Raw genomic sequence first — 15,101 nt, forward strand, 5'->3', positions numbered from 1 at the left:
CAAAAGGGGGAGATTGATTAAAAGCTGCCCAGACGTCTTAATTCTGTGCCTTTGCCTTAACAGAAAATGAATTTAATGAAGACTGGTCTAAGACCCCAGGAATTTGAAAATAAGGATTTCAAAAATTAGCTTAGTAGGACTGCAGGTGTGGCTCAAGTGGTAGAGAACCTCAGGCCCTAAGTTCAAACCCCAGTACCACCAAAAAATAAAAATTAATTTAGTAGGATTACTGAGATAGTGATTCTCAACCATCTTAATCTTAGGTATATTTAAAAATATAAAATTCTACACTCCCCAGGACAGAGCGAGAGAGGGAGGAACTTCTTTACCTTTTGTCAACTTAATATTCAAAGGAAAGACTTTCTTTTGTGTGGCTCCTTGCCTCTGCAGGGGCACTTGGGATCCAATGAGGGAATGGAATGGGAGCTCAGTCTTAGGCAGACCTCTGAGAGCAGTGCAGACTGGGGGCATGTGGAGTGTAGACTTCACAAGGATAGCAGCGGGGGTTAGCCAGGTGTTTTCATGCCAACATCATATTGTAGTTCATCTGGATTTGCGGCAAAACTATTTTAGAACAATTTTATATTTTAAAGTTTTAATAAAAATGCATATTGTTTCCAAAAGGAATCTCATGCTTTGAATTCAGTAAGTATAAGAAACTGTTCGCTGGGTGCCCGTGGCTCACGCCTGTAATCCTAACTACTCAGGAGGTAGAGATCAGGAGGATCGCTGTTCAAAGCCAGCCTGGTCAAATAGTTTGTGAGACCCTTCACAAAAAAAATAGGGCTGGTGGAGTGGCTCAAGGTGAAGGCCCTGAGTTCAAGCCCCAGTTCCACAAAAAAGAAAAAAAGAAAATGTTCACTGAAACCATTTAATTATCATTCATAGGAGAGAGTCCTTTTCTGTTTGTATTGAATGTGAGTATGATTTTATTTACAACTCATACTTCATTACTAATCATAGTGTTCATGCTGGAAAGAAGCTTTATGAAAACTGTCTGTAGAAGATCCTCCACTGAAAACTCAAAGACTTGCACATGTGAGAAGACAAAACAGTTCAAATCTTACTACATACTAGAAATTTTGGAGGGTGACTGGAAAACCTTTATCTGGAGTTTATCAGAAAATTTCTGCTAGAAGAAGGCAAAACAGATGCTCTTTATATGGCAATAGTTTCATGCAGAGATCAGTTTCCTGTATTCCTCAGCTTTTACACACAAAGGACATGGAATATGTCCTGAAAGTGGGACCAACAAAACTGGCTATAAACTGCTCATCTTACAGGGAAGAAATGAAATTTGCTTTTTTTTTTAATGTTTTAGCAAGTATTTATTTTAGTATAACAGGATAAAGTAGAAATAAAGAGGGTGGAGAGGAAAAGAGAGAGAAACATTTCCTGTTCCCCATACAGGAATTGGAGCAAAGACTCCAAAATTTGCTTTTTTATAGAAGCAAATTCCACAAGAAGTAAGAGTTCCTTTGGTTTACTGATATCTTAGACAAATAGACCAGCCCAACAATTGCCTTCCTCCTGATTATAATTGTACTTAAACAAACATTATGTGCACACACACAAAACTTTGTGTGAGTGTGACTTTTAGAACATTTTATGTCATGTTGATTTTTTGTACTTATAGCAACTCCAGTCATGCCAATAGTATATCAACAGAAAATCAGGGCTAATAAGCTATACTTTTCTTTATGCTCACAATCACTTACATATTAATATCTCATCTGGGCATATGCATTTTCATTGTTTTACATTAGTGGAACTATATAATTTACACATTTTTTGGACCGTTTATACTTAATGACTGTCTGCAAAAAGTCTGTGGTGTGGGTATACCATGATTCTTTTGGCAATTTTGTTAATGATTATTCACATTTTTGTCACCAAGCAAAATGATTACCATCCTCAAGAGGTAGCATAGAGCCGGGCACCAGTGGCTCTGCCTGAAATCCTAGCTACTTGGGAGGCTGAGATTGGGAGGATTGAGGTGCAAGGCCAGCCTAGGCAAATAGTTAGTGAGATCCCCATTTCCAAAATAACCAGAGCAAAAATGGGCTGGAGATTTGGCTTAAGCCATAGAGGAGCTGCTTTGCAAGTACAAAGCCCTGAGTTCAAAGCCCAATCCTACCAAAAAGCAAAACAAAAAAAAAGAGGTTGCATAGGATAGTACATTAATGGACAGGTATAAACATGTCCTTCCTTTCTGGAGATACTTTTTTGTGTAGAATATTCTAGAAGTTGGATTGATGGATTCAGTTATATGTGTTTATTTTAATAGATGTCAGATTTTCTTTTTTTGTAATAGGGATGCAGCATTTTCATGTTTCCAGTTGTAGTATGTAAATGTTTGCCCTTTCCACTACTGAAAGTAGCTTTTTTGGGACTGGTGGAGTGGCTCAAGTGGTAGAGTGCCTACCCAGCAAGTGTGAAGCCCTGAGTTCAAACCTCAGTACCACCCCCCCTCACATACACACACAAAAGCAGTACTGGGGTTTGAACTCAGGACTTCACTGTTGCTAGGCAGGCACTCTACTGCTTGAACCACACCTCCAGCCCAGCCATTAGACTATTTAACCTTGATAAGTTTTATGAGGTTAAAGTAATAACTAGTTTTAATTTTAGTTTGCATATTAGTATGCCTCTCTAAATGTTTCTTGGCCGCCTGACTTGCTATTCTTGCCTTGCCTTTATAAATCATTTATTGATACATTTTTCTTTTTAGCCATTATATCATCAATTTATTACTTTGTTTTTGGTAGTACTGGAGTTTGAACTCAGGGCCTTATGCTTGCTGGGCAATCACTCTACCACTTGAGCTACACCCCAGCCCTGTGTCATCAACTTTTAGTTGTTTTATGGTAAAGGTAGTGATTCAGGGCTGGGTCCTAGCATGCACAGGACCTTGGTTTCACCCCAGCCTTATAAACATCTATTGTTTGTCTTCACGTTGCATGTACATTCCATTTACATAATTTTATTTTTACTTGTTTAAATATAGCTGTATTCTTTTATAATTTCTTACAGCATTTTAAGGTGTTCTATACAATTTTTATATCTTTTATGTCTTTTGAGGAAGTGATTCTTTTCTTGGCCATAAGTAGGTACTTTTGACAGTGTTAGACACTGTCTGCTGAACAAACACATACCTTGAGTGCTCCTCCCTCACTGCTTACTCACTCCCTCATCATTCAAAGCTGGGAGTAGCAAAGAGAAGCAAAACATAGGTAGATAAATGCTGGGAAAACCTTTGCTTCTCCTGGAAAAGGGCAGGTATAACTGCTGCCAGCACCCTGATGTGGTGCCCTGGGCAATGGGAAACTTTCAGCCACTGGGTAAAGGCCAAAAGAATCAGACACACCAGTCTAGACATTGATTCAACTCTAACAGCAACTGATCCTCAGACTTAAGTTATGTGATTAAAAATAAATACATTTTGGTTGGAACCAGTAGATCAAGCTACTCAAGGGGGAAGATGGCAGGATAGTGGTTCAAGGCCAGGCTGGGCAAAACGTTCATAAGACACCCCCCCATCTTGTCCAATGACTGGGTACAGTGCACATGCCTGTCATCCCTAGTTATAACAGAAGCACAAATAGGAAAATCGCAGTCCAGGCTAGTGAGACATAAAGCGAGACTCTATCTCAAAAATACCCAACACAAAAGGGCTGAAGGTGTGACTCAAGTAATAGAGCACCTGCCTATCAACGGAGGCCATGAGTTCAACTCCAATATCACCAAAATTGAAACAAATACGTTTTGTATAGACCATTGTATTTTAGGTTTATCTTGTACTCAAAAACATACCTAAACTTACTCATGCATGAATGTATAAAATAATTCATTTTCTATTTAAAGGATTTTTTAAAACTTTAATACAGTAGATACCCCACAAAAAGTTGAGTAAAATAAAGAGCAAAATTGTTCAAGATTTGTAATGAGTAAAAGGAACCACAGATATCAGTAGGATGGGAAGAGAACATTGCTTAGAGTAAATGATTTTCTAGTAAGATAGAATTGAAGAAAAAAAAACCCTAAAATAACTTAAAACTGCCATGTAAAATGTACCAGGGCTATTCAGAAAAGATTTCTTAGGACACACAATGAACTGTAAAAGAAAGAAATAATAAATTGTACTTTTCAAAATTAAGAGCCCTTGCCCTTTGAAACTCTTAAATGAAAAGGAAAAGCAATAGAATGGGAACTATTTCCAGTAGATATCTGACAAAGATTTCTTTCCTAAAAATATAAAGAAACGTACACAGCTGGGTGCTGGTGGCTCATGCCTGTAATCCTAGCTACTCAGGAGGTAGTAATCAGGAGGATCGTGGTTCAAAACCAGCCCCAGGCAAATAGTTTGCAAGACTCTATCTCGAAAAAACCCATCACACACTCAAAAATCTACAATGCATTGTAAGACAGCCTCAATTAAAATGTTAATATACTTGAAGAGTGGTAATTTATAAAAATAAGCTATGAAACTGTTGATAAAGACAAGAAAAGAATTCAACATCAGCCATGGGAGAAATACAGATTAAAACCACAGTGAGACAACTCCACACACTATTGAAATGGTTTGCAGCACAAAGTGTTGTTGCAGTTGGGAATGTAAAAAGGTACAACTACTTTGGCAAATAGTTTGGCAGATTAATCTTAAAAAATTAAAATATAAATACCAAACAACCCAAGCCATTCCACTTCGGAATTTAACCCAATAGAAATGAAAGCTTATGTCCATATAAACACATACATAAATGTTGATAGTAGCTTCATTCAGAACAGCCTTAGATTGGAAACAACTTTCATGTCTATCTGCAAGTGTTTAAGTAAAATGTGGGATATTCATAAATATAATTCTACAATACTACTTAGCAGTGAGTAGGAATGGATACTGATACATGTGACAGTATGAATGAATCTCAAAGTCACTTTGAGTCAAAAGCTAGACATGAGACAATAGCGTGTGCTATGTAATTGCATTTATATGAAATTCTAGAAATGTAGAGTAATAGCAAAGTGACCAATGTCGGATCAGAAGTGCATTGGATAAGGGGCAGAGGGAGGGATGACCAGCAAAAAAAAAAGGGGCACAAGGAATCAGGATAATAAAAATGTTTGGTATTTTGATTGTGCTGGTGGTTTAATAAATGGGTGTACACAACTGTCAAAATGTGTCAGGTTGAACACTAAATGGATGTGGCTTATTGTATGTACATTACATCTCAATAAAATTGTTTTTTTCAGTACTGGGGCTTGAACTCAGGGCCTTCACCTTGAGCCACTCCACCTACCCAATTTTTTGAGGAGGGTTTTTCAAGATAGGGTCTCGCAAACTATTTGCCTGGGCTGGCTTTGAACGTCATCCTCCTGATCTCTGCCTCCTGAGTAGCTAGGATAACAGGCTTGAGCCACTGGTACCCAGTTTCATGCAGTTTTTTAAATCAATTTTATTGCCAGGCACCAGTGGCTCATGCCTGTTATCTTAGCTACTCAGGAGGCAGAGATCAGGAGGATGACGTTCAAAGCCAACCCATGCAAATAGTTTGCAAGACCCTATCTGGAAAAAAACACAAAAAAGGGCTGGTGGAGTGGCTCACGTGGTAGAGTGCCTGCCTAGCAGTGTGAGGCTGTGAGTTCAAACCCATGTATGGCCAAAGGTGGTGGGGAGGAACACATGGACCCACCTCTGAATTTATTTAGCATTTAAACATCAGATAATTTTTATTGATTCAAAATCATTCCAAGTTATAGAGAAATGTTTCCCAATATATTTTATTTTTCTTAATTGCTTCATTGCAATTTTAAAATGCACCATCACTCTAAGACCATGTATGTGGTCTTACATACAAAAGTAAGTATGTACAAAATAAGGAATTACTCATTGCTTATGGTCACAGATACAAAAATCCTGAGTTTTAGCAAACAGATTCTTGCAATATATAAAATGAAGATTAGTAATGATTTTAATTCTAAATTCCAAGAGTGATAAAAGATGTGAGTGGTGAGGAGTGTTAGCCTGGGCCCTCCTTGCCCCTGGTGGCTGCTGCCTCTGGAAGCTGTGCATGTCACATAGGTGCTCTGCTTTCAGTCCATCAATTCACAGAGGAACACCAATAGATAATAACAGAAAATGGCTTTGGAACAGTGGAAAACACGTTTGCCCAGGAAGCTGGCTTTGGAACAGTAGAAAACACGTTTGCCCAGGAAGCTGTGGGAGATGCTGTTGACTGTAGTCTCCCTGAGGTTGGGACAAAATTGAAAAAGTTGAGTGGTGCTCTGGGAAGTGTGAAAGCTGCCAGCGAGCCCTACTCTCTATCAGAAGAAACTGGAGTGGACACCAGTTTTACAGATTTATGCTCTACCCTAGTCCAGTACAACCTCATCTTAACAATTTACATTTGCAAAAAATCTACAAAGATCACATTTTGTGGTGTATAAGAATTTTGGAATGTGTATTATTCAATTCTGTAAAAGTACAGGGTATTATATATTCAACAAAATATCAATACAGACCCATCATATTTTTTTAAAAAAGTAACTGAAGTTGTTTCGTGCCAGTGGTGAAGATTCTTGCCTTCACTAGCCAAAGAACTGGCCAGTGAGGCAGGCAAATTGACTCGAGATGACAAGGTCAGCACACAGTAGGATTTATTAGAGAGAAAGGAAAGGCTACAGCTAGAGCAGTGCAGTGGAGCCCGGAAACTGGTGACTCACCGTTGTTTACCTAGAGGGGTTTTTTATTTGGTCCCTTTTTTTGGGAAGGGGAGTTAGGAGTCAGGGGTGGACTGGCTTTTTGATATATCTGTGGGACACACTCTGTTGGGGAGGGGAGGTGCAGGAGTCAGGAGTGGAGTGGTCTCAACATCTCTGCAGGAACATATACCCAGTTCTGTGAAAGCCTCCTGCTTATCAGCCTTGTGGCATTTTGAGGCATCCCCAGGGGCTGTCACTTGTGAAACTGCATGTCCCTTTACAGGATGTAGGGCTCACAGTGCTCTCATGGGGGATGGGGGCACTGGCTCATTTTTGTCTTCTGATCCCCCAGACCCAGCAATGTGAATGAGACCTTGCTGCAACTCTTGTTACAAAGATGGTTAAAAGATGATAAGTGTGACACTAACCTAACTAAAAGTCATGAGTTTCAGACTAAGCCCTAGGCTCTGGTATTCAGAATTCATGAAATTATCTCTGGTAAAAACTAGTTACATGAGTTGCGTACTTCAAGGATAATGTTGTTATTGTAAACATTATAATTTTGTAACTTACTTACCCCCATCTGGATTAGGACCAAATGCTTACTGATCTTCCTACTGGAAATATCTCTCTTGGAGTGGAAGAAAGTGTTCATTGATTGGACAGTGTCAGATGAACAATGTTACCTTAATTTTAAAATGTACTGCATTTAGTGGTGCTAGTTTTATGCAGTGAATTAACAGCTTTGCAAAGGAGGAAACAAAATATTTAAGGTAAAAAAAGAATTATTCACTATTTTTTTGGTGGTATTGGGGCTTGGGGCCTCACACTTGCTAGGCAGACTCTATCGCTTGACTCACTGTACCAGTCCTTTTTTGTGTAGGGTATTTTTTAATAGACATTTTTTTCTTTATTTTTGAGACAAGGACCTCCCTATGCAGTCTAGGCTGGCCTGCAAATCAGGATTCTTCTACATCTCCATCCCAGTGGTGTGTGGGATTGCAGCCACACCTCACCATGCCAAACTAAACTACAGACAGTCAATAATGTACCAGTTTTAACTCATCATTGTAACAAATGTACTATACTAATATAAGAGTTTCAGAATAGAAAAATCCAGGGCAGGGCAGTGTATGGGAACTCTTCCTGCTCAATTTTTCTGTAAATCTGAAACTGCTCCAAAAAAAAATCTATTGATTAAAATAGTCATTTCCTATACAGCTAAATACTTGCTAAGTCTGACTCCAGGCATTAGGAGACATTGAGGACAATTAGGACACAGCACAGCAATTTTCAGGATACATGTTAGTTTATCTACAGGCTTTCCACCATTTGTCCTAGTAGAAATGGGAGAAGAGAATTCTGTAGACTCATGTTCTGTTTGGTTTTTTTTTTGGTTGGTTTTTTTTTTTTTTTTTTTTTCTTTTTTGGCCTATGGTGATAAGGCAGACAACCTTGCTTTGCTTTTTATTTCCTTCAGATCGAAACATTGTTTAAGGTGGAATATTTTGGAGTGATACATTCTGGTCTCCTACAATGTGTTGTTTTTTCATTTCCATTACAATTATTTTGTTTTCACGATCTTCTTACTCCTTTTACACATTGGGGGCACGACATATTATCTTCTAGTCCCAGGGATGGGAAAACACAGGCTGGTAACAGGAAGAGAGAAATCATTTTCCTATGCATGTCAGGGACCCAAGTCTGCCTTGCATGAAACTGCTGGTGAACCCACCCTGCTACTTCTGCAGACCACGCCAGAGGCTTGCAGCAAAGAGGCCTCCATGCAAGTAGGACGGAAACAAAAATCCATAGCCTCGGGCTGGGCAGCTCTTGCAGCAATTCTTGCCCAAGATGCCCACGTGGGCTTCTGAGTGGAAGTGATCACTTCAACTATGTTAGTGTCCTTTTCTAGGTCAGTCTCCTCCTCTGTAATAGTCTCCTTCCTCTTAGTCCTCCCACTCCTATTTTTCTGAAGCTGTGTTCCCTTACATTTCCTGGAACAGGGCTGCAATCTGGCCCAGTGATGCTTTAAAAATATCGTATTTTTGTTCAGGTTATGCATGCTTCTGGAGTCACGCGTAAACCTCTATTTTCTTGCCATTGGTACCGAATTAAATTGTTAGCAGACACCTCATTACCTGGAAGCAAAATGGTTGGCTGGGGAAGGAACTGTTTATTTCAGTAAGGTTTGAGGTAAGCTTTGGATTGTTCATTGGTTTGGGGAAGGTGAACTGCATTTTTGATCTCTGCTGATGAAGGAACACTGGATTCCATTAGGTGTTCTTGGTTAAGCTCCTCTATAATTGGGACAAAGGTTAAAATCACATTTTCCTCTTCTAACTCCTCCACAACTAAATTCACTTGAGCCACTCTGCCAGCCACTAATATCTTCTTAATTTAGTTTCTCATCCTGTCCAGGATAACTCAAGCCTAGTCTGGAAATCTATCTGTTATCAAGGGCGTTGGGAGATTTTTACTTTTTCCTCTTTCTTCTCGCCAAAACTGTGACTAGAATCTGACATTTTCAGGACTGCCCAGCAATGCTAAAGGTACCTGCACTTCACTGCTTCTCTGTGTTGAGTATTTTCAAGGTAGGGTCTCTTGAACTATTTGCCTCAGCTGGCTTTGAACTGCAATCCTCCTGATCTCTGCCTCCTGAATAGCTAGGATTACAGGCTTGAGCCCAGCTAATTCATTACTTTATTTTAAATTTTTTAATTATTTTATCATTTTTCCATTTACTTCCATATGTATACATTTTTTGGGCCATGAATTCAGTACTTTAAAAGAGAAGGTGCTAGTGGTTCAAGTCTGTAATCCTAGCTACTTGGGAGGCTGAGATCGGGAGGATCATGGTTGGAGGCTAGCTGGGGCGAATAGACTCCTAGCTCCAAAATAACTAGGTCAAAAGGGACTGGAAGTGTGGCTCAAGTGGTAGAGCATGTGGTTTGCAAATTTGAAGCCCTGAGTTCAAACCTGAGAACCACCAGAAAAAAAAAACCCAAAAACCTTTATATCAATAATTGTTGTAAGATATTAGATTAACTCAGTATTCATTCCAAATAAGTCAGGCATGGTCGAAAACTACTTAAAGGTAGTAATCACTATTTTTGGAGGCAGTACTGGGGCTTGAACTCAGGGCCTTCCACTTGCTAGGCAGGTGCTGTACCGCTGAAAGCCCTCAGTCCTGCTTTGTGTTGAGTATTTTTGAGACAGGGTCTCTCAAACTACTTACTCTGGCTGGCTTTGAACCATGATCCTCCTGATCTCTGCCTCCTGGGTAATAATGGCTTCTTTAATGCAATGACAATTATTTATTTATTTTATTTTCACTTGGACTGTGTTTTGAACTCAGGGCTTTACGCTCCCAAAGCAGGCGCCCTATCCCTTGAGCCATACCTCCAGTTCATTTTGCTTTGGTTATTTTGGAGGTGGAGTTCTTCACAAACTATTTGCCTGGGCTGACCTTAAACCCTCCCAATTTCAGCATTCCAAGTAGCTAGGATTACAGGCATAAGCAACCAGTCCAGGCTGCAATAAAGGTATTTTAAATGGAAACAAAGAGTTGAATTAAAATTAGAAATTCGAGTTGTCACTGGAACCATCTTGCATGTAATGCTGAAAGATACGGCGTATGAAATAAGATTTAAAAATGCAAGTGCTAATACAAACATTGAGAATAAAGACGAGATCCCAGTGAGAGTCCCTTTAGGCTAGCTCCTGTGTTTTTGAAATATTCCCTGAGCACTTCCTTATTTTCTGTCACAACATGATCCAAGATCATGTCCCTTTTGCCAGTTCCCAGTTTAGCAATTTCCTGAAGAATTCTTGGTTCTTGTTTGAGGACAATAGCATTCGAAAACAAGGTCTGTTGCCAGGTGGACATTGCTATTGGGACCAAGTAGTTCCCAGTCCCTCTCATGAAAAGCTAAGAAACAGGTGAATGGATGTGGTGCACATATATATCCATCCATCTTTACATATACCTAGTGAATTTCACACACACTCACGCAATCATACAGAATCATGCAGACGCTATTTTCAGTATCTCTGTATTTAAAACTATGAGTTAATTTTCATAACCCCAATTCATATTTGAAATGAGTAAGTGCATTTCCAATTTTGTAACTACCTTTTCTAACAGTAGGAAGCACAACTCCCATTATCCACACCATATTTTCTATTCCACAATACAAAGGAAGTATTAGAAAGTTAGAAAGTTCTTCACCAGTCTGTTGGAGATTTTGTAGGTCACTCAGATCTTTGCTATGGCTATACTTGTTCCAATTTTCTTAGAAATGGGTACTTTTGTCTCAACCCACACAACCACACCAGATTCTTCCAACTTCATTTTGTTTTTCCCCAGGATAGTACACTGAGGTGCTCAAGACTGTGTGTCTTGGGCTGAGCATGTAGCTCAGTGGTTGAGTGTTTGCCTAGTATAAAAGAGGCCCTGGGCTTGGTCTCCAGTACTGAAAAAAAAAAGATTGTATCTTTCCCGAATCCAGCTTAGCTAAGTCAAATCCTAGTATCCATATACTGTCTAAGGTATAACAATAAGTTCTTGATTTGAGGTCTTCATCCTTTTAGTATAGTAGAAGCATTTATATATTTATCTATTTAAACACATGTATGGCTCCATATTTCACACCACTTTCACTGTACTCCATAAGTTTTAATATGTCATTTAAAAAGTTTTTGTCTCAAGATATTTTTCTAATTTTCCTTGTGATTTTTTAAAATTTAATTTTTCATTAGCATATATTTGTACAGGGGGATGCACTGTGATATTTGCATAAGTGATTACAATGTATCTTAGATCTACCACCTCCATCATTCGTCTCCTTTGCCCCTTCTTAGAACAATTTTAATAGGTTTCATTCTATTTTTATATATGGCTACAAAATGCATCCATTATATTCACCCTCATCCCCCCTTTCCTTCTGCCCATTCCCACTGGTGCCCATGTCCGGAAAAGACCTCTTTTACCCTCCTGCCCTTCATCTTTTTTTTTAAAAAGTGTCTATTGATAGTCCAAGGAGGTTCCCTTGATACTTCAGGCCTGAAAATATTGTGCTTTAATGAAATTAATCCCTACCTCTCACCCCCTGTTAGTTACTCATTCTCTATCACTATGCTCCCCTGATATTCAACAACTTAGAGTATAGTGCATTATATTATATTCATATATAGAGTTTTTCCCAGTATTTTTCATTCTCTAACATTTTCTCTTCCTCTCCCACCTCCCATAGTGCCCTCAGAAAAACCCACTAATACAGTGTTGTTACCTCTCGCATTATATACGTATGCATGTGTACATATATATTCACATACATGTGTGTTATCTTATATGTATTAATATATACATTTCACTTATAGGTGTAGGTTTCACATATAAGGGAAAACATGTGACCTTTGACTTTTTTTTTTTAGGTAATATACATGCCTTCATTTTCTGGTGACATTTTATGAGCTTTTGTTCATTGTACATAGTAGGGGCTCATGACGACATTGACATACCAGTATACAATGTATTTTGATCATATTCACCCTCCATTGCTCTCACTTACCCCTCTCCCCTACCCCATTTCCCTTTCCTTTCCACCTTTCGTATTTTCCCCTCTATTTTCTTTTTTTTAATTATTCATTTATTCACATGTGCATACACGGTTTAGGTCATTTCTCCCCTCTGCCCCCCTCCCCCCGCTCACTTTCAGGCAGGTCCTGTTCTGCCCTTATCTCTAATTTTGTTGAAGAAAAGACACAAGCCTAATAAGGAAGACAAAGCGTTTTTTGCCAGTTGAGTGAGGATAGCTGTACTGAGAGATTCCTAGCATTGCTTTCGTGTACCCATGTGTTATGACCCAGGTTGATTCATTTCTAACTGATCTTTACAATGGTTACTGATCCCCTTCTCATGATAACCTCTGTCACTTTAAGGTTTCTGTATTAGCTCCTCGACCTTTGACTTTCTGAGCCTGGCTTACTTCCCTAAACATGATGTTCTCCAGTTCCATCCATTTACCTGCAAACAACATAATTCATTCTTCCATAATTCATTCTTCTTACAATGTATTCATTGTATACATGTACATTTACTTGATCAACTGTAGTGGGCATCTTGGCTGTTTCCATAGCTTGGCTGCTGTGAATAGTGCTGCAATAAACATGGGTGTGCAAGCGGCTCTGTCATTCCTGGAGCACATGCCTTTGGGTAGATGCTCAGGAGTGGTGTTGCTGATCATGTGGTAGTTCCATTTTTAGTTTTCTGAGGGACCTCCATATTGATTTCCATAGTGGTTGTGCTAATTTAGACTCCTACCAACAGTGCATAAGTGTTCCTTTTTCCCACATCCTCACCAGTATTTGTTATTGTTTGTGTTCTTGATGACAGCCATTCCACCCCAGAGGTGGACTCTTAATGTCATTTTGATTTGCACTTCCTTTATGGCCAAAGATGTTTACTTGAGCATTTCTTCATATTTTTATTGGCCATTTGTATTTCCTCTTTTGAGAATTGTCTATCCAGTTCATTAGCCCATTTATTCAGTGGATTGTTGATTCTTTGAGAGGTTAGTTTTTTGAGCTCCCTGTATATTCTGGTTATTAATCCCTTGTCAAGTATATAGCTGTCAAAGATTTTTTTTCCCAACTGAAGTTGTCTTTTCAGTCTGGTGACCATTTCCTTTGCTGTGCAGAAGATTTCCAGTTTCATGCAGTCTCACTTGCCAGTTAATTAAGAGAAAGTTAATTAAGAGAAAGCTTTTAATTACTGAGCTATTGGAGTTCTATTGGAGTTACTACCTATGCCTATGTGGTACAATGTATTCCCTATTTTTACCTGAATTAATTTCACCATTTCAGATCTTACATTAAGATCTTTAATACATTTTGAATTGATGCTAGTTCAAGGTGAGAGACTGGGATCTAGTTTCAGCCTTCTGAAGGCGGAAATCCAGTTTTCCCAGCAGCATTTGATGGAGAGGCTGTCTTTTCTCCACTGCATAATTTGAATATACCCATTTAGTATGATGTTGTCTATAGACTTGTCATATCTACCCTTTATAATTTTAGAATTCTGCCTTCTACTCCTAGTTTCTTCAGAACTTTTATGAAAGGATGTTGAATTTTGTCAAAGGCTTTTTTTGCATCTATTGATATGATGATATGGTTTTTGTCCTTGATTCTGTTTTTGTATTATTTATTGGTTTGCTTATGTTGTACCATCCTTGTTTTCATCAAGAATGAAACCTACTTGATCATGGTGTATGATCTTTTTAATTTGTTGTTGGATTCTGTTAGCAAGGGTTTTATTGAGGATTTTTGCATCTATGTTCATCAGGGACACTGGTTGATAACTTTTTTTTTATGCATCTTTACCTGGCTTTGTTATTAGATTAATACTGGCTTCATAGAATGAGTTTGATAGTAGTCCTTCCTTTTGCACTTTGTGGAATAATTTGAGGAGCACTGGTGTTAGTTCTTTAAAGATCTGGTAGAATTCAGCAGTGAGTCCATCCGGATCTGTGGGTTTGTGTGTGTGTGTATGTGTGTGTGTGGTACAAGAATCTCACGCTTTCTAGGCAGGTGCTATACCACTTGAGGCACTTTGCTAGTCCTGTTCTGTGTTGGGTATTTAAAGTTAGGTTCTCATAAACTATTTGCCCAGGCTGGCTTTGAACTTCAGTCCTCCTGATCTTTGCCTCCTGAGTAGCTAGGATTATAAGTATGAGCCACCAGTGCCTGGCTTCCTTGTGATTTCTTCTTGACTCATTTGTTACTAAAGAGTATGTTGTTTGGGCTGGAGGAGTAGCTCAAAGCAGTACAGTGCCTGCCTTATAAATGCAAAGCCCTGAGTTCAAACCCCAGTACAAATACTACCAAAACAAAAGAGTACATTGTTCAATTTACACATATTCATAAATTTCCTACTTTCTTACTGTTGTTGATTTCCAGTGTCATTCCATTGTGGTCAGAAAAGATACATTCTATTGTATCAATATTTTAAAATTTATTAAAACTTGTTTTGTAGCCTAACCTGTGTTCTACCCTGGAGAACATTATATGTGCATATGAAAATTGTATTCTATTGTTGGGTGGAGTTTTATCATTTTTTTTTGGTAGTACTAGGGTTTTGAACTGAGGGCCTCATGCTTGCTAAGCAGGTGCTCTACTACTTGAGCCACTCTTCCAGCCCTATAATTAGTTGGTAGTGTTACTCAAACTCATGATTTCCTTATTATCTGTCTGGTTGGTCCATCCATTATTGAAAGTGGGGTGTTGAATTGGGCACCATCAACTTACATCTATACTCTTAGCTACTCAGGAGGCAGAGATCAGGAGATTCACAATTCAAAGCTAGCCTGGGCAAATAATTTGTGAGACTTCAAAAAAACCCA

Source organism: Castor canadensis, chromosome 13 (assembly GCF_047511655.1).
Source record: "Castor canadensis chromosome 13, mCasCan1.hap1v2, whole genome shotgun sequence".
Classification (NCBI taxonomy): Eukaryota; Metazoa; Chordata; class Mammalia; order Rodentia; family Castoridae; genus Castor; species Castor canadensis.